The 22,626-nt window shown below is 46.0% G+C and overlaps 1 long non-coding RNA gene across 1 annotated transcript; it reads right to left on the bottom strand.

Annotated features, from left to right (window-relative positions):
* Nucleotides 1-5,462: 5,462 nt before the first annotated feature.
* Nucleotides 5,463-6,743, bottom strand: LOC309512183. The gene is made up of 3 exons (XR_014210916.1): nt 6,703-6,743; nt 5,725-5,850; nt 5,463-5,639 (listed from the first exon to the last, which is right to left on the bottom strand). It is a non-coding gene; the product is annotated as an uncharacterized lncRNA (long non-coding RNA).
* Between the last annotated feature and the right edge of the window lie 15,883 nt (nt 6,744-22,626).

Here is a 22,626-nt window from a genome sequence, read left to right as displayed (position 1 = left end):
CGTTCCCAGACTCCTTTACCTGTCGATTGTAATCATCGATAAGGGAGTGATCCAGGATGTCTCTGGCAGGTACCCAACTTCTCTCCTCCGGACCGTAACCCTCCCAGTCCACCCAGTACTGGACTCCGCGTCCCCTCCGCCTTGAGTCCAGAATACGATTAACCGAATATGTGGGTTCTCCTTCTACGAGTCGCGGCGGTGGGGGAACCGGGGCTGGCGGATTAATGCGAGAATAAAACACGGGTTTGACTTTGGATACATGGAACACAGGATGAATCCTCCTGTACACTGGAGGGAGGTTGAGGCGGACTGCCACCGGACTAATGATCTTGGTGACAGTGAACGGGCCGATAAATTTAGGAGCAAGTTTATTAGAAACGGAGCGGAGAGGAATGTTCTTGGTAGAAAGCCACACTTTTTGACCAACGACGTATACGGGAGGCTTAGACCGGTGGCGATCGGCTTTGGCCTTGGTGCGCGCTCCCACCTGGAGTAGAGTCTCACGGGCTCTAGTCCAAGTGCGACGACACCTCTGGACGAAGGCGTGAGCGGAGGGGACCGCGACTTCGGACTCCAGACTAGGAAAAATTGGTGGCTGGTAACCTACACTACACTCAAACGGAGATAGGCCCGTGGATGACACTGGCAACGTATTGTGTGCGTACTCCACCATAGACAATTGCTGGCTCCATGAGGAAGGATTCTTGGAGACCAGAAATCGCAAGGTTCTCTCCAAATCTTGGTTGGCTCTCTCAGTTTGACCATTGCTCTGGGGATGAAACCCTGAGGACAGACTGACAGTCGCCCCCAATAATTTACAAAACTCTTGCCAAAATTTGGACACAAATTGGGGTCCTCTGTCGGAAACCACGTCTGTCGGGAGACCATGTAAGCGAAAGACGTGATTAACGACGGTCAACGCTGTCTCCTTGGCTGAGGGTAATTTGGGCAAGGGAATGAAATGTGCCGCCTTCGAGAACCGGTCCACCACGGTCAAAACTACCGTGTTACCCTGGGAGGGTGGGAGGGCGGTGACAAAATCTAGCGAAATGTGGGACCAGGGTCTCGAAGGGACAGGCAGCGGTTGAAGTAACCCATCTGGGGATCGATTGGAAGTCTTACCAGTGGCACAAACTGAGCAAGCCAAAACAAAACTGTGAACATCACGAGCCATGAGTGGCCACCAGAATCGTTGCTTGACCAAAAACTTGGTGCGACTAACTCCTGGATGACAAGCCACGTTGGAACAATGCCCCCACTGAATAACGTCGGACCGTAATCCCTCCGGTACAAATAAGCGGTTCGGTGGGCAACCGGCCGGAGGCGTTACCCCTTCTAAGGCCTTCTTGACCTTCGATTCGACCTCCCATACGAGTGTGGAGACAAATAGATTCTCGGGTAAAATGCACTCGGGAGTAGACAGGCGTTCGGAACGGTCAAAAATGCGCGATAAAGAATCGGGTTTGATGTTTTTAGAACCCGGGCGGTACGATAGTGTAAAATCAAAACGTCCGAAAAAAAGTGCCCACCGAGCCTGCCTGGAGTTCAATCTTTTGGCGGTTTTAATGTATTCCAGATTCTTGTGGTCTGTCCAGACGATAAAAGGTACCCCCGACCCTTCTAGCCAGTGGCGCCATTCCTCCAACGCTAACTTGACTGCCAATAATTCTCTGTTACCAATGTCATAATTGCGTTCGGCAGGGGACAAACGATGAGACAAAAACGCGCACGGATGCATTCTGTCGTCTGTGGGAGAACGCTGGGAAATCACTGCACCTACCCCCACCTCTGACGTATCGACCTCCACCACGAACTGACGTGATGTATCAGGGGCAATGAGGATGGGGGCTGAAACAAAACGGCCTTTCAGTTTGGTAAACGCAGCCTCGGCTGCGTCTGACCACCTGAACGTAGTTCTGGGGGAGGTCAAGGCAGTCAGAGGTGAGGCTAGTTGGCTGAAGTTGCGAATAAACTGCCGGTAGAAATTGGCGAACCCCAGAAACCTCTGTAGGGCCTTACGGGAATCTGGACTTGGCCATTCCACCACAGCCCTAATCTTCTCAGGATCCATGCGTATTCCCTCAGTCGACACAATGTACCCTAGGAAAGGAACAGACTGTGCATGAAACGAACATTTCTCCGCCTTGACAAAAAGCCCATTCTCTAGCAACCTCTGAAGCACTCGTCGGACGTGCTGCACGTGTTCCTGGAGAGAAGATGAAAAAATCAATATGTCATCCAGGTAGACATATATGAACTGGTCGACCATATCTCGCAGCACGTCGTTAACGAGTGCCTGGAAGACTGCTGGGGAGTTGGACAAACCGAAAGGCATGACCAAGTATTCAAAGTGCCCCCTGGGGGTGTTAAAAGCAGTCTTCCACTCATCCCCCTTCCTGATGCGGACCAAATGATAAGCATTACGCAAGTCCAATTTAGTGAAGATAGACGCTCCCTGCAACCTCTCGAAGGCTGAAGACATCAACGGCAAAGGATACGTATTCTTTACCGTGATGCTGTTCAGCCCTCGGTAATCAATACAAGGTCGCAGAGAACCATCCTTCTTCCCCACAAAAAAGAACCCCGCCCCCGCTGGAGAAGAGGAAGGGCGGATGAACTTCGTTGCTAGAGAATCAGAAATATATTTCTCCATAGCCTCCCTTTCTGGAGCAGAAAGCGAATATAACTTGCCTTTAGGCGGAGACTTACCTGGCAGTAAATCTATAGCACAGTCATAGGGACGATGCGGAGGAAGAGAAGCAGCCCGAGACTTACTGAACACCTCCTTCAGGTCATGGTACTCCGCGGGCACGTTAGACAAATCCACTGCCTCCTCCTGAAACACAGAAACAGAAACAGACGGACAGGCAGACACTAAACAGGACTCATGACACTTATTGCTCCACGCCACAATAGACCTCTGGAGCCAGTCCACTTTGGGGTTATGCCGGATAAGCCAGGGGTGACCGAGAACCACAGGTGCAAGGGGGGAGTCCATGATGTAGAATGAAAGGGTTTCAGTGTGGTTGCCAGATGTAACAAGAGTGACCGGTCCAGTGGTGAATGAAATGGTGGGGAGTTCTTGACCGTTGAGGGCGTGGACGGAAATCCTGTGGGTGAGTGGTTTGATAGGGACTTGGAACCTGTGCGCGAAAGTGTAGTCCATGAAATTACCCTCAGCCCCTGAGTCCAGTAGTGCTTGACAGTCGTGTGAATGTGTTGACCATCTCAGTCTTACCGGGAGGAGTGTAGATGTAGACGAGAGCTTCTCGGCGGAGATCCCACCCGACAGTAGCCTCTTCGGGTTAGGTCCCTTCACTGGGCAGGTGTTCAAATAATGGCCTGCCGTGCCGCAGTAGAGACAGAGCCCCTGGGATCTCCGCCTTTCCCTCTCCTCCCGGGAAAGCCGAGCTCGCCCCACCTGCATGGGCTCGTGATCGTAGGTAGGGCTGACCGCGTCCCCGCCACTGAACCGCTGGCTCTCAGCTTCTCCAGGGACTCGACTATGAGAGATGCGTCGCTCGACTCTGGACAGCCGTGCATCTACTCTTAGAGCCAGCTCGATGAGTCCATTGAGAGTCGTAGGGAGGTCCAGGGCGTAGATCTCCTTCTGGACGCGGTCAGCCAGCCCATGCAGGAACATGTCCCACTGCGCCTCCTCGTTCCAGTGACACTCTGCCGCTAAGGTACGGAACTCGATGGAATAGTCTGACACTGATCTCTCCCCTTGATGAAGGTCGGCGAGTATTCTAGCGGCCTCTCTCCCGGCAACGGCACGGTCGAATACTCGCCTCATCTCAGCGGAGAGTGCCTGGAACGAGTCACAGCAGGGGTCTTGGTTCTCCCACACCGCCGTTCCCCATAATGCCGCTCTCCCAGTCAGCAGGATCAGAACAAAAGCGATCTTTGTTCGCTCTGTACAGAAGGTTCTTGGTTGAAGTGAAAAATGCATGGAGCATTGTGTCAGAAAAGCTCTGCAATAACTTGGATCTCCGGAGTACGATTTAGGAACTGGTAGGTGGGGTTCTGACTGGAAGAGGGTCTCAGGTGGTGTGGGGGGAACGGGCGGTGCGGGTGGCGCAGTGGGAGCTCGCAGAAGTTGGAATTGCTGGGTGAGCTCGGACACCTGCGCCACGAGAGTCTGAACTGCACAGCCCGTGTCGTTCAAACTCTCCTCCTGGGAATTCATCCGATGAATGCTGCTGTTGAAGAACGCCTCCAGGGAAATCGGCGAACCACTCACTGCTTCCATTGAAGGTCAGATCGTTCTATCACGACAGAAGGTGAGGAAGCAAGCGCGAGTGTAATCAAACAGCTCTTTATTATAAAATGTAAAGTTCATAAGACTTGAGTCAGGTGATGATGAGTGGCGCAGGGACCTCGATGGCCAAACACAGAAAGCAGGTGGTGAGTGGTGGAGTGCGCTGATGAAGATGGTGAATCCAGACGAGGAACGAAGAACAATGGAGACATCAACCAGGAACACCAACTCACGACACCAAGGCACGGAACAGGAACGCCAACACAGGATCAGAGGACACAACACATCACAGGGAATACAACAACGATCTGACAGTGGAGAGAAGAAACCAGTGAGTATTTAAGGATGAGTTGATGAGCTTCAGCTGGTGCTGCTACTGACAATCAGCTGTGCTGCTGATCAGTGGTAACGATCCGGTCACGCCCACACACACACACACACACACACACACACACACACACAAACAACAGATGCACGAGACAAGAAGGAAACAATGAATCTGTGAACCGTGACAATAACTCCCTTACTGTACAATTATCAAATATATTTATGTAATAAACATTATTACATGTGTTTATTACATATGTTTATGTAATAAACTGTAATTCACCTATAGTGTTTTTATATATATATTCCAATGGTTGTAGTAATTTCCTAGTGATCAGACTGACTTGCTACATGTTGAATACTGCCAATACCTACCTTACTGTAAGTATACTACAATCATATTCTGAAGAAATTATTCTAATTTCACCTTTTTTCATGTTCCAGAGGTTATAGCATGTTCCTAGTGATCACTCTACTCAATTAACTTTGATCAATGTATTAGGTAAAAGTATGTATTATAACTGCTGTTCCTTGTACAACACATTTCTTTCATTGATTAAAGAAATTCAGATACTTTAGATTAATCATATTTTCAACGTTATAAATAAGCAACACCCTTATTGTAATGATTCAAGTAAAATTTTTGTTATGAAGTCCTGAAGAAGTGGATTCTGGAATACAGGATAATGTATGAAATTCAGAACCGTGGACAGCGTCGCAAACATGTGTTGTGCCAAATTTCAACCCCCGCCAAATTATTACCCTCTATTGGTACGTTTAGGATTAGTTATGGGGTGTGGTTAGCATCAGAACACATAATGTGAGAGATATTTGCCAGTACATCTGCAGTTGGCTAAAATGTAGTTGTCTGTTTGCACACGATGAAAAACAATATGAACTTTTTAGACGGCCCCTATCTTGGTTACCACACTACATTGAATATTCAACTAAAGTATGTATGCATTAAAAATATACTTGCCCATTTTGATCGATTGTAGAAAATGTTGTAGTTCACAATCTTTGTTGTCAATATCATGTAGCTGCTTCGAATCTGAAAAAGATAGCTTTATTGACTATTTAATTGAAAAAGTTCTTTAACGCGAATGTGCGAATATCGAATATAAAACCAACTTTACCTAAGTGGAGTGATGGAGGGTCTCATAAGGGCAGATGGAGTGATGAAATCCATGGCACCATCTCCAGGATTCAGTTCTGGGCTCCTCATCCTCAGTGCTCACACCAGCCTGCTGACATTTCAGATCCTACAAAAATGCACAAACATAACACAAAAAACAGTCATTTTAACCGCACAATGTCATTTGATTTCAGTATTATTTAGAAGACAAAAACGTGTTTTTTTTTCCACAAATGCCATCATCTTTCCTTGTAGGTCCTGCTCCACCACAAAAGCTGTGCAGCAAAAGCACAGAAATAAAGAATCAGAAAAGTGCTGTAATAGCTCTGTTTGAAATTACAATAATTAAAATAAACTACAACTTAATATTTAAATAGTTGTTGTTATTTATTTCTGTAGTATACTCAAAGCCTTTGATGACAGCATTCAGCTTCATGAGCCACTCTCCACCGGATAAACACACACGTGTTCATCTGTCCCTGTAACATCCAGACGAGATTCACGTTACCTCTGTGATTTATGAGCAACACCACATTTACATGTTGAGGTTGTTTTAACTTTTTATCCAACATAAATGTTCCTCAATTTATCAACAGTAATGGACAAATAAAATAGATAACTTATGTTTAGTTACTATATAGATTTGTTCTAGCACACATTCATCACTCAGATGTCTATTTCATGTTGTGATGTGCTCTTCTGCAATACTTACTGAAGATTTTCCTGTCAGATGTAAATAGACATTTAAAATAAGCGTCTTTAAGATATGGTTTATGTAAATCCACTTTAGAGACGTAACTTAGCCTACGTGTCCTTACTGGAGCTCCTCTGTTAGCTAACGTTATACATAATAAAACGTGTTTTTACAGCAAAATCACAACTATACTGTGTAACGTCTTTACACCTTCAACAATTCAACAGTTTACTCTACAGTAGTTCAATACATGCAATTTTAACGCAAGGAACCGTGTTTACTCACATTTGAAAGCACCCGCGTCGCTGATCTCCGCGATGTTTAATTTCAGTATGTCAAAAATGTACTTTTGTCAGGATGATATAACATCTTTAAGGACTCTTTGGCCAGAAATATGTTCAGTAGTTCAAAAGCGTACCTATGTATAGCTCATTGTTATAACATTATGTGCTGTGCACAAACGATCTACTTGCATTGCATTGCACACCAGAACTAAATCAGTCCCATATTTATTAAAGAGAATATGCATTGCATTGCACAAACGATCTAACGCTGTGCACTGAAGAATAACATAAGTTATGCACTTTTCGCATTGCATTGCATTGCATTGCATTGCACACCAGAACTAACTCATTCCAATGTTCATTAAAGAGATAACATATGTGTTGATGTATTGCATTGCATTGCAGAAATGATCTAACGTTGTGCACTGAAGGTCCGGGTATCGTTCGTTCATTTGTTTTTGCTCTCACATACGAAAAAGAAAAAACGAGAAAACAGCTCCTTTTTCCGTTTTTTGTTTTTTTTAGAAAAACGAAAAAACGAAATTATGACTTGATTTTTGGTTTTCCCGTTCTTGCACGGAAATCAGAAAAACAACTTGATATAATATCAAGTTGTTTTTCTGATTTCCGTGCAAGGACGGGAAAACCAAAAATCAAGTCATAATTTCGTTTTTTCGTTTTTCTAAAAAAACGAAAAAACGGAAAAAGGAGCTGTTTTCTCGTTTTTTCTTTTTCGTATGTGAGAGCAAAAACAAATGAACGAACGATACCCGGACCACTGAAGAATAACATAGGCTATGCACTTCTTGCATTGCACAGAACTAACTCATTCGCATGTTCATCAGAGAGATGATATGTGTTTTGTTGCATTGCTTTGCATTTGCACTGCATTGCATTGCATTGCACTAACGATCTAAAGTTGTACACTGAAGAATAACATATGTACTTTTCGCATGGCATTGCATTGCACACCAGAACTAACTCATTCCCATGTTCATGAAAGAGATAACATATGTGTTGTTGCATTTGTATGAGGTTCCGCATTGCATTGCATTGCATTGCACACCAGAACTAACTCATTCCCATGTTCATTAATGATGATATGTGTGTTGTTGCATTGCATTGCACAAACGATCTAACATTGCGCACTGAAGAATAACACATAGGTTTGCACTTTTTGCATTGCATTGCATTGCACACCAGAACAAAATCATTCCAATGTTCATTAAAGAGATAATGTGTGTTGTTGCATTGCATTGCATTGCATTGCAGTGCACTGCACTAACGATCTAACGTGCATGAAGAATAACGTGTGTTGTTGCATTGCATTGCATTGCATTGCATTGCATTGAATTGCATGGCACTAACGATCTAACGTTGTGCAATGAAGAATAACAGGTTATGCACGTCTTCCATTGCATTGCACACAATAACTAACTCATTTCCACGTTCATTAAAGAGATAACATATATGTGTTGTTGCATTGTTGTTGCATATGTGCACAAACGATCTAACGTTTCTAATTTCTAATAACTATCTAATTTCACTGAAGAATAACATATGCACTTTTCGCATTGCATTGCACACCAGATCTAACTCATTCCCATGTTCATTAAAGAGATGATATGTGTGTTGTTGCATTGCATTGCGAGCACGATCTAACGATTTGCATTGAAGAATAACATAGGCTATGCACTTCTTGCATTGCATTGCACACCAGAACTAAATCATTCCAATGTTCATTAAATAGATAACGTGTTGTTGCATTGCATTGCATTGCATTGCATTGCATTAAACACCAGAACTAACTAATTACAATGTTCATTAAAGAGATAACATATGTGTACATTGTATTGCATTGCACAATCGATCTAACGCTGTGCACTGAAGAATAACACATAGGTTATGCACTTTTTGCATTGCATTGCATTGCACACCAGAACTAAATCATTCCCATGTTCATTAAAGAGATAAAGTGTGTTGTTGCATTGCACAAACGATATAACGTTGTGCAATGAAGAATAAAATATAGGTTATGCACTTTTCGCATTGCATTGCATTGCACAACAGAACTAAATCATTCCCATGTTCATTAAAGAGATGATTTGTGTGTTGTTGCATTGCATTGCGAGCACGATCTAACGTTGTGCATTGAAGAATAACATTGGCTATGCACTTCTTGCATTGCATTGCACACCAGAACTAAATCATTCCAATGTTCATTAAATAGATAACGTGTTGTTGCATTGCATTGCATTGCATTGCATTGCATTGCATTGCATTGCATTGCATTGCATTGCATTACAATTGCATTGCATTGCATTGCATTGCATTGCGCTAACGATCTAACGTTGTGCACTGAAGAATAACGTGTGTTGTTGCATTGCATTGCACTAACGATCTAACGTTGTGCACTGAAGAATAACGTGTGTTGTTGCATTGCATTGCATTGCATTGCATTGCATTGCATTGCATTGCATTGCATTGCACTAACGATCAAACGTTGTGCACTGAAGAATAACGTACTCGGTTACTAACGTAACCTCGGTTCTCTCTAGAGAGGAAACGAGTACTGCGTAAATCTTACGCTAGGGGGAAAATCTCTTTTCCGCGAGATACTGAAGCCAAAAAATTATCCTTAATTTTGAAATAATGTAAAACGCGTTGCGGCAGCATGCAGACACAGGCGAGACGGCTTGTGCGCCTATTGGCTGCCCTGCGGCAACTGCAGCAGCCTATCGATAAGGCCCACTCGTGACGTCAGCTCCAATGGGGGCGCTTCGCGCCCAATACGTCACGTCCCGCCAGAATGGGCGTGGTCTAGGGCTATAAACATAGCTTCGAGAGGCTAGCTCACTGGTTTTTCATCGCCGAAGCGAACCAGAGCGTGTGCAGGCACGGCAAGATACGCAGTACTCGTTTCCTCTCTAGAGAGAACCGAGGTTACGTTAGTAACCGAGTACGTTCTCTTACGAGAGGTACTCTCGTACTGCGTAAATCTTACGCTAGGGGAAACAGTGTAAAACGCCGTGCATGCTAAGATCCAGCACCAAAGTCCCAAGGGCAAGTGCCCGGGCTCATATAGTACATGATCATAATGGACTCACAGAGAGCCCAGGAAAGAGTGTCTAGAATAGCATCATTCCTGTAATAATATAACATCTTATAAGGAGCAGTTATACTGATGATGTGTCGTACAGTCAGGGCGACCCCCGGCCTGGACTGACGAATATAGTGGGTCTTACACACTGCCCATAGAGCTGCGCGATCCAACAGCGAGCATTTGCTCAAGCAGTTTCAGTATTCTGGCCCGAACACATCAGGGCAGACAGTACCGATTTTAGACCGAAAGCAGCTTAGCCTGCAAGGCGGGAACCTCTAGGTTATAAAACCTTATAAATGTAGACGGGGAGGCCCAGCCTGCCGCCATACAGATATCTTGCAAGGCAATCCCACTAGACCAAGCCCACGACGAGGCCACGCCTCTCGTGGAGTGTGCTCTGACTCCAAATGGGCACTGTAAGCCCTTAGAGGTATAAGCCAGCGCTATAGCATCAACTGGATAGGCTCTGTTTCGACACGGCAAGTCCCTTAGAACGTCCGTAGAGTGAAAACAAAGAGCTGCTCTGTCTGTCTGAAAACAGACGTGCGAGACACATAAGCTCTTAATGCTCTGACTGGGCAAAGGAAGCTTGCGTCTCCTTCCTCGTCAGAGACCGGTAAGGCTGACAGGGAATGACCTGCGCCCTAAACGGTGTGTTGAGGGATTTTGGAACATAACCGTGCTTAGGTTTGAGTATAACTCTTGAGTCATTAGGCCCAAACTCCATACACGTCGCGCTTACTGAGAGCGCGTGTAAGTCCCCTGTGCGCTTCACTGAAGCGAGAGCCAGAAGAAACACTGTCTTGAAAGACAGGTGTTTAAGATCAATCGTCTGTAAAGGCTCGAATGGGTCACCTTTCATGGCTTCCAGCACTGTAGAAAGGTTCCATACAGGGACTGAGGGAGGCCTGGGAGGATTCAGTCTCTTAGCTCCTCTAAGGAAGACGATGACTAAATCGTTCCTTCCTACTGACTGACCCAGCGTTGTTTTTGAGAACGCTGCTATGGCCGCCACATACACTTTGAGCGTGGAAGGGGTCCTGCCCTTGTCCAACAGCTCTTGTAGGAAGGAGAGAACCTCCGTCACCCCACAGTCTAGGGGCGACACGCCACAAGCTGTGCATCAGCTGGAGAACACTGACCATTTCGAGGAATAGAGACGTCGCATAGACGGAGCTCTAGCCTGCGTGATCGTGTTTAACACTCCGCTTGGGGAGGTCAGCGGGTACCCGTTGATGGCCCAAACATGAAGGGACCACAGCTCTGGGCGCGGATGCCAAAACGAGCCCTTGGCCTGAGAGAGGAGGTCCCTCCTCACTGGCACTGGCCATGGGGCAGTGCTTGCTAGCTGCATCAGAACTGGGAACCAGGGTTGGTTTTTCCAGAACGGCGCTACGAGTAGCACTGAGCATCCTTCTCTGATCCGTTCTATCACCTGAGGCAGGAGAAAGACGGGAGGAAAGGCATAGAGCGGGCGGCGGGGCCATACGTGAGCCAGCGCGTCCCTGCTCTTGGAGAAAAATTCCAGACAGTGAGCGTTTTCTTGAGACGCGAACAGGTCTACTTCCGCTCTGCCGAATTTCTTCCACAGCAGCTGGACTGTCTGTGGGTGTAGAGGCCATTCGCCTGTCGGAACATTGTTTCTGGACAGTCTGTCCGGTCCTACGTTCAGGAGCCCTGGCACATGCGCTGCTCTCGGCGAGAGCAGGTTGCGCTGAGCCCACACCAGGAGGCGTTCTGTCAGCCTGTGCAGGTTTCGGGACCTGAGGCCGCCCTGGCGATTTATGTAGGACACCACTGACATGTTGTCCGAGCGGACCAGGACGTGGTGTCCTCGTATTTAGGGACAAAAACGCGTCAGTGTGTTGTCTACTGCCAACATTTCGAGGCAGTTTATGTGTAGAAGCTTCTCCCGTTCTGACCATTGGCCGAAGAACGGTCTGCCCTTGAGCAGTGCTCCCCATCCCAAGGTGGAGGCGTCCGTAGACACTACCTTCACACTCGAGGAAGCCCCAGGCTAACACCTGATTGGTACAAGTCGTTTGCTTTCCCAGGTTTCAGAGCTGCGATGCATTTCTGATTGACCTTGAGACGAAGCAGACCGGAAGCCCACGCTCGGCGCGGTACTCGCGCTTTCAGCCAGAACTGTAGCGGGCGCATGCGAAGCAAGCCCAACTGAAGTACTGATGATGCTGAGGCCATGAGACCTAGCATCCTCTGAAATTTCTTGAGCGGGACAGATGCGCCGCAGCGGAAAGAGCTCGCTGCGCGCTGAATGTCTAGTACGCGCTCTGGTGACAGTCGCGCTATCATAGACAGCGAGTCCAGTTCTGTGCCCAGAAAAGATATTATCTGTCTGGGAGACAGAGAACTCTTCGCCCAATTGACCCAGATTCTCGAGGTGATCGAGCAAAATGGTCCTGTGCTCTATGAGCACCGAGTGAGATTGAGCTAGAATCAGCCAATCGTCCAAGTAGTTCAATACTCGCATGCCCTGTAGTCTGAGGGGTGCGAGCGGCTAGAGACAAGCCGAACGGTAGGACTGAGCACTGATATGCCTGGCCCTCGAAGGCGAATCTCAAACGTCGCCTGTGACGTGACGCTATTTGTATTTGAAAATATGCGTCTTTCAGATCTATTGACACAAACCAATCTCCTCGGCGAATGTGCGTGAGGGTTTTTCTGGTCGTGAGCATTCCGAACTGTTGCTTCGCAAGCACTCTGTTCAGTTGCCTTAGATCTAGTATGGGTCTGAGACCCCCGTCTTTTTTCAGTACCAGGAAGTATCTGCTGTATAGCCCTCCTTCACTCTGAGCTTGAGATAAAGGCTCTATGGCCCCTTTGCTCAACAGTTTCAAAATTTCGGCTCGAAGTAGGTGGTGCTACTTCTGTTTTTACCGTAGCTTCGACGCGCGTCACATAGCGGCGAGGGCGTCGGCGAAACTGTAGCGAATAGCCTCTTTCTATAATGTCTAGCACCCACTTCAAAACCCCCGGGTAGCCTTGCCCATGCATCTGCACGAATGGCTAGGGGCTGAATGCGGAGCGCGCTCTGGTCGCTCAGCGACAGAGGGGCTTCGGTGTGCTGTAACATAAGCGTCGCGCTTCGAGGCAGGGGGCGCGCTGATAACGGCGGGCAGATTGCCCGCGCTCGACTCCTTTGCGGTGGTCAACCGAGAGGGGAGGGCTGGGCGAGTCCCGTAGGACCTGTCATGTCTATGTGTGAATGTGGGCGCGGGATAGCGGGCACATTTACAACACTGAGAGCATTGTTCGCCTGAGCAGAGCGAATGCACGTTGGTTTTGTTTTTACAGAAACCTTGAGATATGCGGAACGTAGTGTTTGTGGGCACTGGGCAGTGGGCACATTTACCACGTTTAATGCGCAATCGACCTGGGTCGATTTCATGTGCGCGAGCCCTGTGTGACGGGCTGTGTTTCTGTGTAGGAATTTCGTCTACATTCGTAACACCATCGGCCGTGGCCGGGACACCAGAAAATACACTCTTATGGGATTTATCTGGGTAGCCGTAAAAGCGGCGTTTGTGTGCAGGCAAGCGGGCTATTTCGCCGACTTGTTTACTGCAGAATACACTGGAACAGTCGCATTTACTGGAACTGAACGAGCGAGAAGTTGCCATAGAAACAGAAAGCGTCAACATGCTGGCGTTTGTTTGCAGGCGTGCGTGTATTACAGCAGGCTTGTTCACTGCAATATTGACATTTCCAGTCGTCTGAACTTCAGAGGCGGAAACCATAGAAACAGAGTTTGGGTGCAGGCGAACGGGTTGTACCACGCGCTCGTTGGCTGCAAAATACACATCTGCAGTCGCCTTTTCAGGGAACTGCCAGAGCGAGAATTGACGGCAAAAAGTGTGTTTTGCCGGTAGACCCGGGATTCGATCGCGGGTCTCTCGCGTGAAAATCTGACGATCTACCACTGGACCACAGAGGAAGACACATAGATATTCAGTAGCGCGAGTATTATCAAAGAGCGTCAACATGCTGGCGTTTGTTTGCAGGCGTGCGTGCAAAACAACAGGCTCGCTCACTGCAATATTGACATTTCCAGTCACCTGAACTTAAGAGGGGAATGAGAAATGTGTCAGGAGTGGTCGGCCCGGCCGCAGCGGGGCTAAAAAACACCCTTTTCTCCTTTCGCCAGTGACGCACGGGAACCATAGAAACGGTGTTTGGGTGCAGGCGAGCGGGTTGTACAGCGCGCTCGTTGGCTGCAAAATGCACATCTGCAGTCGCCTTTCAGGGAACTGACAGAGCGAAGCATTGGCGGCATAATATATCTGCCGTTAGACCGGGATTCGAACCCCGGTCCCTCGTGTGAAAAACCTAAGATTCCGCCACTGAGCCACAGGGGGGGAACACAAAGGTGTATAGATGCATGAGCATATAAAAGAGCGTCAACATGTTTTCTTCGGCGTTTGCTTGCAAGCGTGCGTGTTACAACAGGCTCGTTTGCTGCAATATTGATATTTCCAGTCGCCTAATCAGGGAACTGAGTTGTCTTTTCGCCGGTGAGTGACGCGTGAATGGGGCGCAAGGGCAGGGTAGCTTTCTTGTAACGTAAAGAAAAACTAACCCCGATCGTCCGCTTCCAGCCTCCCTTGTGAACGGCGCAGTTTGCGCGGCTCGAACAGAGGGAGAGAGAAAGCTAGCCCCGTGACCGTCCGCTCCTGACATCCCCTGTGAACGGCGCGGTTTGCGCGGCTCGAACAGAGGGAGAGCAGGTATCATCCCCCAAGCAGGCAAGGCAAGCGGGCGCACCGGCGAGCTTTGCGGGTTGGGGGGGGCGGAGGAGCAGTCTCGGAGAAGGATGCCAGGTGAGTCCTCAGAGTCACCAGGCAGTAACTGGCTCGCAGTGAGGGCGGTCGCCGTCAGCGAGCGCGAGCGCGAGAGCTGCGTGATCCTCAGGAAAGGGGCGTCTTGAAAAAGACGCCCGGCTCTTTTAGTGCAATGAGAGTGTGTGTCGCGGCGGCGAGCACACACACATACACAAAACACAGTAGCAGAGAAAGGATATAACGCCGGATAGCGCAGCAGGAAGGCGACTGAAGGCGGCGCGGCCAGCGGCTTCAGAGTGTCGACTCGTCCCGCTGAAAGGCTTTTTCAGACGGCGCGGCTTCTCTCCGGGTCCAGCGATGCGAGAGCTTCGCTGAAGAGATGAAAAACCAGTGAGCTAGCCTCTCGAAGCTATGTTTATAGCCCTAGACCACGCCCATTCTGGCGGGACGTGACGTATTGGGCGCGAAGCGCCCCCATTGGAGCTGACGTCACGAGTGGGCCTTATCGATAGGCTGCTGCAGTTGCCGCAGGGCAGCCAATAGGCGCACAAGCCGTCTCGCCTGTGTCTGCATGCTGCCGCAACGCGTTTTACATTATTTCAAAATTAAGGATAATTTTTTGGCTTCAGTATCTCGCGGAAAAGAGATTTTCCCCCTAGCGTAAGATTTACGCAGTACGAGAGTACCTCTCGTAAGAGAACATAGGCTATGCACTTCTTGCGATGCATTGCACACCATAAATAAATCATTCCAATGTTCATTAAAGAAATAACGTGTGTTGTTACATTGCATTGCATTGCATTGCATTGCATTGAATGCACTAACGATCTATCGTTGTGCACTGAAGAATAACAAATAAGTTATGCACATTTCGCATTGCATTGCACACCAGAACTAAATCATTCCCATGTTCATTATGGAGATCATATGTGTGTTGTTGCATTGCATTGCACTAACGATCTAACGTTGTGCACTGAAGAATAACACATAGGTTATGCACTTTTTGCATTGCATTTCATTGAACACCAGAACTAAATCATTCCCATGTTCATTAAAGAGATAACGTGTGTTGGTGCACTGCATTGCATTGCACTGGATTGCACAAACGATCTAACTGAAGAATAACATGTAGGTTATGCACTTTTCGCATTGCATTTTATTGCACACCAGAACTAAATCATTCCCATGTTCATTAAAGTGAAAATGTGTGTTGTTGCATTTTATTGCACAAACGATCTAACGTTGTGCACTGAAGAATAACATAGGCTATGCACTTCTTGCATTGCCTATGCAACTAAAGCAATTAGTGTGCACCATAACTAGATCATTGCAATGTTCAAGAAATAACGTGTGTTGTTTCATTGCATTGCACTAACGATCTAACGTTGTGCACTGAAGAATAACATATAGGTTATGCACTTTTCGCATTGCATTGCATTGCATTGCACACCAGAACTAAATCATTCCTATGTTCATTAAAGAGATACAGTAGTTCAAATTTAATATTAGGCCAAATATGTTCAGTAGGTCAAAAGGGGACATCTGAATAGCCAACACTATCTCAGCTGATTTATCAGCTATTCAAGTCTTTGAGACCTTGAACTTTTCTAGACTAATTGCTCTTACAATCCTTCTGATGTTTCATCAGCCATACAGTATAGGTCAAATTTGACCTATTGAACATTTCTATAACCAAAGTGTCCTCGATCTTGATCGTTCTATACATAATCTGAACTGAAGTAGGCTTGTTCTGATGTTTCATCATTGAGACAGAAGTCCATTATTGACCTACTGAACATATTTCTGGCAAAAGAATCATCAAAGTTTAACTTACTGTTCCTTCTCCTAGACTATTTTTGATTTTACATCCACCATGGTTCAGTAAGTCAATTTAAATAGGCTAGAAAAATAATAGAAAAATAACATAGGAAATACATAATACATAAAGAGTCCATATTTGACCAAGAGAACATATTTCTGGCCAAAGAGTCGTCAAAGGGTATGTTTATATGCATTCTCATCGACTTCTTTTGATGTTAAATCAACCATATTGTTAGTCCAAATTTGACCATTGACCATCTGGCCAAAGAGACCTAGACTTTAATTATCTATACATAATTACTATCTCCTTCTGATTTTTCATCAGCCAGGCTATTATCCATATTTGACAATTGAACGTATTTCTGGTTGGAAGAGTCCTTGATCTTTCTATACATACTCATAGACGCTTTCAGATAGTACTTCAGCCAAAAAATGATCCATAATTGACAACTAAACTCATTTCTGAGCGATGGGTTTATAATCTTGATTTCTCTATACATATTAATTGACTCCTTCTGATGTTACAATAGCAAAACAGTATTGTATTGTATCAATATGACCTATTAAACCTATTTCTGACCAAAGAGTCTATGAACATTTTTCAGTACATACTCAATGACTCCTGATTTTACAAGAGCAATATAGTATTTCAAAATTTGACCAATTGAACATATTTCTGGCCAAAGAGACCTTGATCTTATTCTTTCTATACATACTCCTTCTGATGTTTCATCAGCCAAATAATTGTCCACAATTGACCTACTGAACATTTTTCTGCCCGAAGAGTCTATGAACTTGAACTTTCTATATAATCATTTACTTCTTTTGATGTTTCACAAGCAGACAATTATATAAATAGTCCACAATTGACCCTCTGAACATATTTCTAGTAAAAGAGTCCTCTGTCTTGATCTTTCTATAGATTCTCAGTGACTCCATATAGATAATTGACCCACTGAACACACGTTATGTCTTTAATCAACATTGGAATGATTTAGTTCTGGTGTGCAATTTAATGCATTGTAAAAAGTGCATAACATATGTTATTCTTCAGTGCACAATGTTGGATCGTTAGTGCAATGCAATGCAACAACACACTTTATCTCTTTGAACATGGGAATGAGTTAGTTCTGGTGTGCAATTTAATGCAATGTAAAAAGTGCATAACCTGTATGTTATTCTTCAGTGCACAACGTTAGATCGTTTGTGCAATGCAATGCAATAACACTCATAATGAACCTGGGAATGATTTTGTTCTGGTGTGCAATGCATTGCAATGCGAGAAGTGCATAATCTGTATGTTATGCTTCAAGTGCACAACGTTAGATCGTTAGTGCAATGCAATGCAAGAAGTGCATAGGCATAGCCTATGTTTCTTTAATGATGCTCAACGTTAGATCGTTTGTGCAAAGCACATAATGTTATTACAATGGTACGCTTTTGACGTACTGAACATATTTCTGGCCAAAGAGTCCTTAAAGATGTTATTCCATCCTGACAAAAGTCCATTTTTGACATACTGAATTTTTTTCTGGCCAAGGAGTACTCGAAACTTGACCTTTCTAGTGGACTCTTTCTTGTGTTACACTGTTTTGACAGAGAGGTTAGACATATATATCATCAGATGGAGTCTATAATTTTACATAGTTTAAAAACTTTTTAGGGAACCTTTGACCAGAAATAATAATAGAATTATTAAGATAATAATAGTAATAATAATTAGATACGAAAGTTCGTCGAGACAAACTTTAAGTTGGCTTGAGAAAGTTTGGACCAGAATGTTTTTTGCTAGGCAGTTGCTAGGATGTTATGGGTGGTCGTTATGGTGTTGCTAGGTGGTTGCTAGGGTATTCTGGGTGGTTGCTAGGAGGTTGCTAGGGTGTTCTGGGTGGTTGCTATGGTGTTGCTAGGCGGTTGCTAAGGTACTCTGGGTGGTTGCAAGGCGGTTGCTATGGTCTTTTGGGTGGTTGAGGCGGTTGCTAGTGTGTTCTGGGTGGTTGCTAGGATATTATGGGTGGTTGCCAGGGTCTTTTGGGTGGTTGCTAGGGTGTTCTGGGTGGTTGCTAGGCGGTTGCTATAGTGTTGCTAAGCAGTTGCTAAGGTATTTTGGGTGGTTGCTAGGGTGTTTCTAGGCGGTTGCTAGGCTGTTCTGGGTGGTTGCTATGGTGTTGCTAGGCGGTTGCTAATGTATTCTTTGTTTTTGCTAGGCGGTTGCAATGGAGTTCTGGGTGGTTGCTAGGATATTTTCAGTGGTTGCTATGGTCTTTTGGGTGGTTGAGGTGGTTGCTAGGGTGCTAGGGTGTTGACAGAGAGGTTAGACATATTTATCATCAGATGGAGTCTATAATTTTACATAGTTTAAAAACTTTTTAGGGAACCTTTGACCAGAAATAATAATAGAATTATTAAGATAATAATAGTAATAATAATTAGATACGAAAGTTCGTCGAGACAAACTTTAAGTTGGCTTGAGAAAGTTTGGACCAGAATGTTTTTTGCTAGGCAGTTGCTAGGATGTTATGGGTGGTCGTTATGGTGTTGCTAGGTGGTTGCTAGGGTATTCTGGGTGGTTTCTAGGCGGTTGCCTGGGTGTTCTGGGTGGTTGCTATGTTGTTGCTAAGCAGTTGCTAAGGCATTTTGGGTGGTTGCTAGGCGGTTGCTAGGGTGTTGCTAGGAGGTTGCTAGGGTGTTCTGGGTGGTTGCTATGGTGTTGCTAGGCGGTTGCTAAGGTACTCTGGGTGGTTGCAAGGCGGTTGCTAGGGTCTTTTGGGTGGTTGCTAGGGTCTTTTGGGTGGTTGCTAGGTGGTTGCTAGGCTGTTCTGGGTGGTTGCTATGGTGTTGCTAGGTGGTTGCTAAGGTATTCTGGGTGGTTGCTAGGCGGTTGCTATGGTGTTCTGGGTGGTTGCTAGGATATTTTCAGTGGTTGCTATGGTCTTTTGGGTGGTTGAGGCGGTTGCTAGTGTGTTCTGGGTGGTTGCTAGGATATTATGGGTGGTTGCCAGGGTCTTTTGGGTGGTTGCTAGGTGGTTGCTAGGGTGTTCTGGGTGGTTGCTAGGCGGTTGCTATAGTGTTGCTAAGCAGTTGCTAAGGTATTTTGGGTGGTTGCTAGGGTGTTTCTTGGCGGTTGCTAGGCTGTTCTGGGTGGTTGCTATGGTGTTGCTAGGCGGTTGCTAATGTATTCTTGGTGGTTGCTAGGCGGTTGCAATGGAGTTCTGGGTGGTTGCTAGGATATTTTCAGTGGTTGCTATGGTCTTTTGGGTGGTTGAGGTGGTTGCTAGGGTGTTATGGGTGGTTACTAGGGTGTTCTGGATGGTTGCTAGGCGGTTGCTACGATATTTTTGGTGGTTGCTAGAAGGTTTCTAGGGTCTTTTGGGTGGTTGCTAGGGTGTTCTGGGTGGTTGCTATGGTGTTATGGATGTTACTAGGGTGTTCTGGGTGGTTGCTATGGTGTTGCTAGGCGGTTGCTAAGATATTTTGGGTGGTTGCTAGGGTGTTGCTAGGTGGTTGCTAGGGTGTTCTGGGTGGTTGCTAGGCGGTTGCTATGGTGTTGCTAAGCAGTTGCTAAGGTATTTTGGGTGGTTGCTAGGGTGTTTCTAGGCGGTTGCTAGGCTGTTCTGGGTGGTTGCTATGGTGTTGCTAGGCGGTTGCAATGGTGTTCTGGGTGGTTGCTAGGATATTTTCAGTGGTTGCTAGGGTGTTTATAGGCGGTTGCTAGGCTGTTCTGGGTGGTTGCTATGGTGTTGCTAGGCGGTTGCAATGGAGTTCTGGGTGGTTGCTAGGCGGTTGCAATGGAGTTCTGGGTGGTTGCTAGGATATTTTCAGTGGTTGCTATGGTCTTTTGGGTGGTTGAGGCGGTTGCTAGGGTGTTATGGGTCGTTACTAGGGTGTTCTGGATGGTTGCTAGGCGGTTGCTAGGATATTTTTGGTGGATGCTAGACGGTTGCTAGGGTGTTCTGCGTGGTTGTTATGGTGTTGCTAGGCGGTTGCTAAGGTATTTTGGGTTGTTGCTAGGTGGTTGCTAGGGTGTTCTGGGTGGTTGTTATGGTGTTGCTAGGCGGTTGCTGTGGTATTTTGGGTGGTTGCTAGGTGGTTGCTAGGGTGTTCTGGGTTGTTGTTATGGTGTTGCTAGGCGGTTGCTAAGGTATTTTGGGTGGTTGCTAGGTGGTTGCTAGGGTGTTCTGGGTGGTTGCTAGGATATTATGGGTGGTTAGCAGGGTCTTTTGGGTGGTTGCTAGGTGGTTACTAGGGTGTTTTGGGTGGTTGCTAGGGTGTTATGGATGGTTACTAGGGTGTTCTGGGTGGTTGCTATGGTGTTGCTAGGCGGTTGCTAAGATATTTTGGGTGGTTGCTAGGGTGTTTCTAGGCGGTTGCTAGGCTGTTCTGGGTGGTTGCTATGGTGTTGCTAGGCGGTTGCTAATGTATTCTTGGTGGTTGCTAGGCAGTTGCAATGGTGTTCTGGGTGGTTGCTAGGATATTTTCAGTGGTTGCTAGGGTGTTTATAGGCGGTTGCTAGGCTGTTCTGGGTGGTTGCTATGGTGTTGCTAGGCGGTTGCAATGGAGTTCTGGGTGGTTGCTAGGATATTTTCAGTGGTTGCTATGGTCTTTTGGGTGGTTGAGGCGGTTGCTAGGGTGTTATGGGGCGTTACTAGGGTGTTCTGGATGGTTGCTAGGCGGTTGCTAGGATATTTTTGGTGGATGCTAGACGGTTGCTAGGGTGTTCTGGGTGGTTGTTATGGTGTTGCTAGGCGGTTGCTAAGGTATTTTGGGTTGTTGCTAGGTGGTTGCTAGGGTGTTCTGGGTGGTTGTTATGGTGTTGCTAGGCGGTTGCTAAGGTATTTTGGGTGGTTGCTAGGTGGTTGCTAGGGTGTTCTGGGTGGTTGTTATGGTGTTGCTAGGCGGTTGCTAAGGTATTTTGGGTGGTTGTTAGGTGGTTGCTAGGGTGTTCTGGGTGGTTGCTAGGATATTATGGGTGGTTAGCAGGGTCTTTTGGGTGGTTGCTAGGTGGTTACTAGGGTGTTTTGGGTGGTTGCTAGGGTGTTGCTAGATGGTTGCTAGGGTGTTCTGGGTGGTTGCTATGGTGTTGCTAGGCGGTTGCTAAGATATTTTGGGTGGTTGCTAGGGTGTTGCTACATGGTTGCTAGGCGGTTGCTAGGGTGTTTTGGGTGGTTGCTTGGCGGTTGCTAGGGTGTTCTGGGTGGTTATGGTGTTGCTAGGCGGTTGATAAGGTATTTTGGGTGGTTGCTAGGTGGTTGCTAGGGTGTTCTGGGTGGTTGTTATGGTGTTGCTAGGCGGTTGTTAAGGTATTTTGGGTGGTTGCTAGGTGGTTGCTAGGGTGTTGCTAGGCGGTTGCTAAGGTATTTTGGGTGGTTGCTAGGTGGTTGCTAGGGTGTTCTGGGTGGTTGCAAGGGTATTTTGGGTGTTTGCTATGCGGTTGCTAAGGTATTCAGGGCGGTTGATATGGTGTTACTAGGTGGTTTGTAGTTTTCACAGATGGTTACTATGGAGTTTTTATAGAGTTCTGAGCATGATTTAACACTTAACTAATCACTATTAGCATGTAGCTATGCACTGCTAAGCATGTGTAGCATGTTGGAAGTGCTGTTTGCTAGCATGAGTCAAAAGAGCCAAACCTCATCTTTATAAGATGTTCGGATACAGAGATATAGGTCTTGCAAAACGGTTGCTAGGGCACTCAAGTTTGGTTGCTATGGCGCTGCTTTGGAGCTGGGAGCTTTAAACTTAAGAAGTTTAAAGTGGTTTGAAGTTTAAAGTAGTTTAAAGTAGTTTGAAGTTTATGATTAGATAGATAGATAGATAGATAGATAGATAGATAGATAGATAGATAGATAGATAAAGTTAGATAGAATGCTAGACAGACAGACACACACACACACACATAGGGATGGGTATCATTAAGGTTTTAACGGTATTACTACTCTTACCGATACTCCTTATCGATCCGGTACTTTAACGGTATTCTTATCGGTTCTTTTTGTTATATTAAAAAAAGGGGAAAAAATAATTTAGAACATAATTAATATTGCTTTATATTTTTAAATGTAAAATAAATATCTATAGCAAAAGAAAAAGCAATGCTTTAACAAAACAAATAAAACATGTATGTTATGCAGAAGGGTGCTGGCTTTTGTGTTTTATATAGACAGACAGGACGCCAAAAACAAAGTACAAACACATGGTCAGT

Source organism: Leuciscus leuciscus (genome assembly GCF_965113295.1).
Source record: "Leuciscus leuciscus genome assembly, chromosome: 13".
Classification (NCBI taxonomy): Eukaryota; Metazoa; Chordata; class Actinopteri; order Cypriniformes; family Leuciscidae; genus Leuciscus; species Leuciscus leuciscus.
The sequence above is the reverse complement of the archived record's forward strand: the minus strand, read 5'-3'. Positions and strand labels throughout refer to the sequence as shown.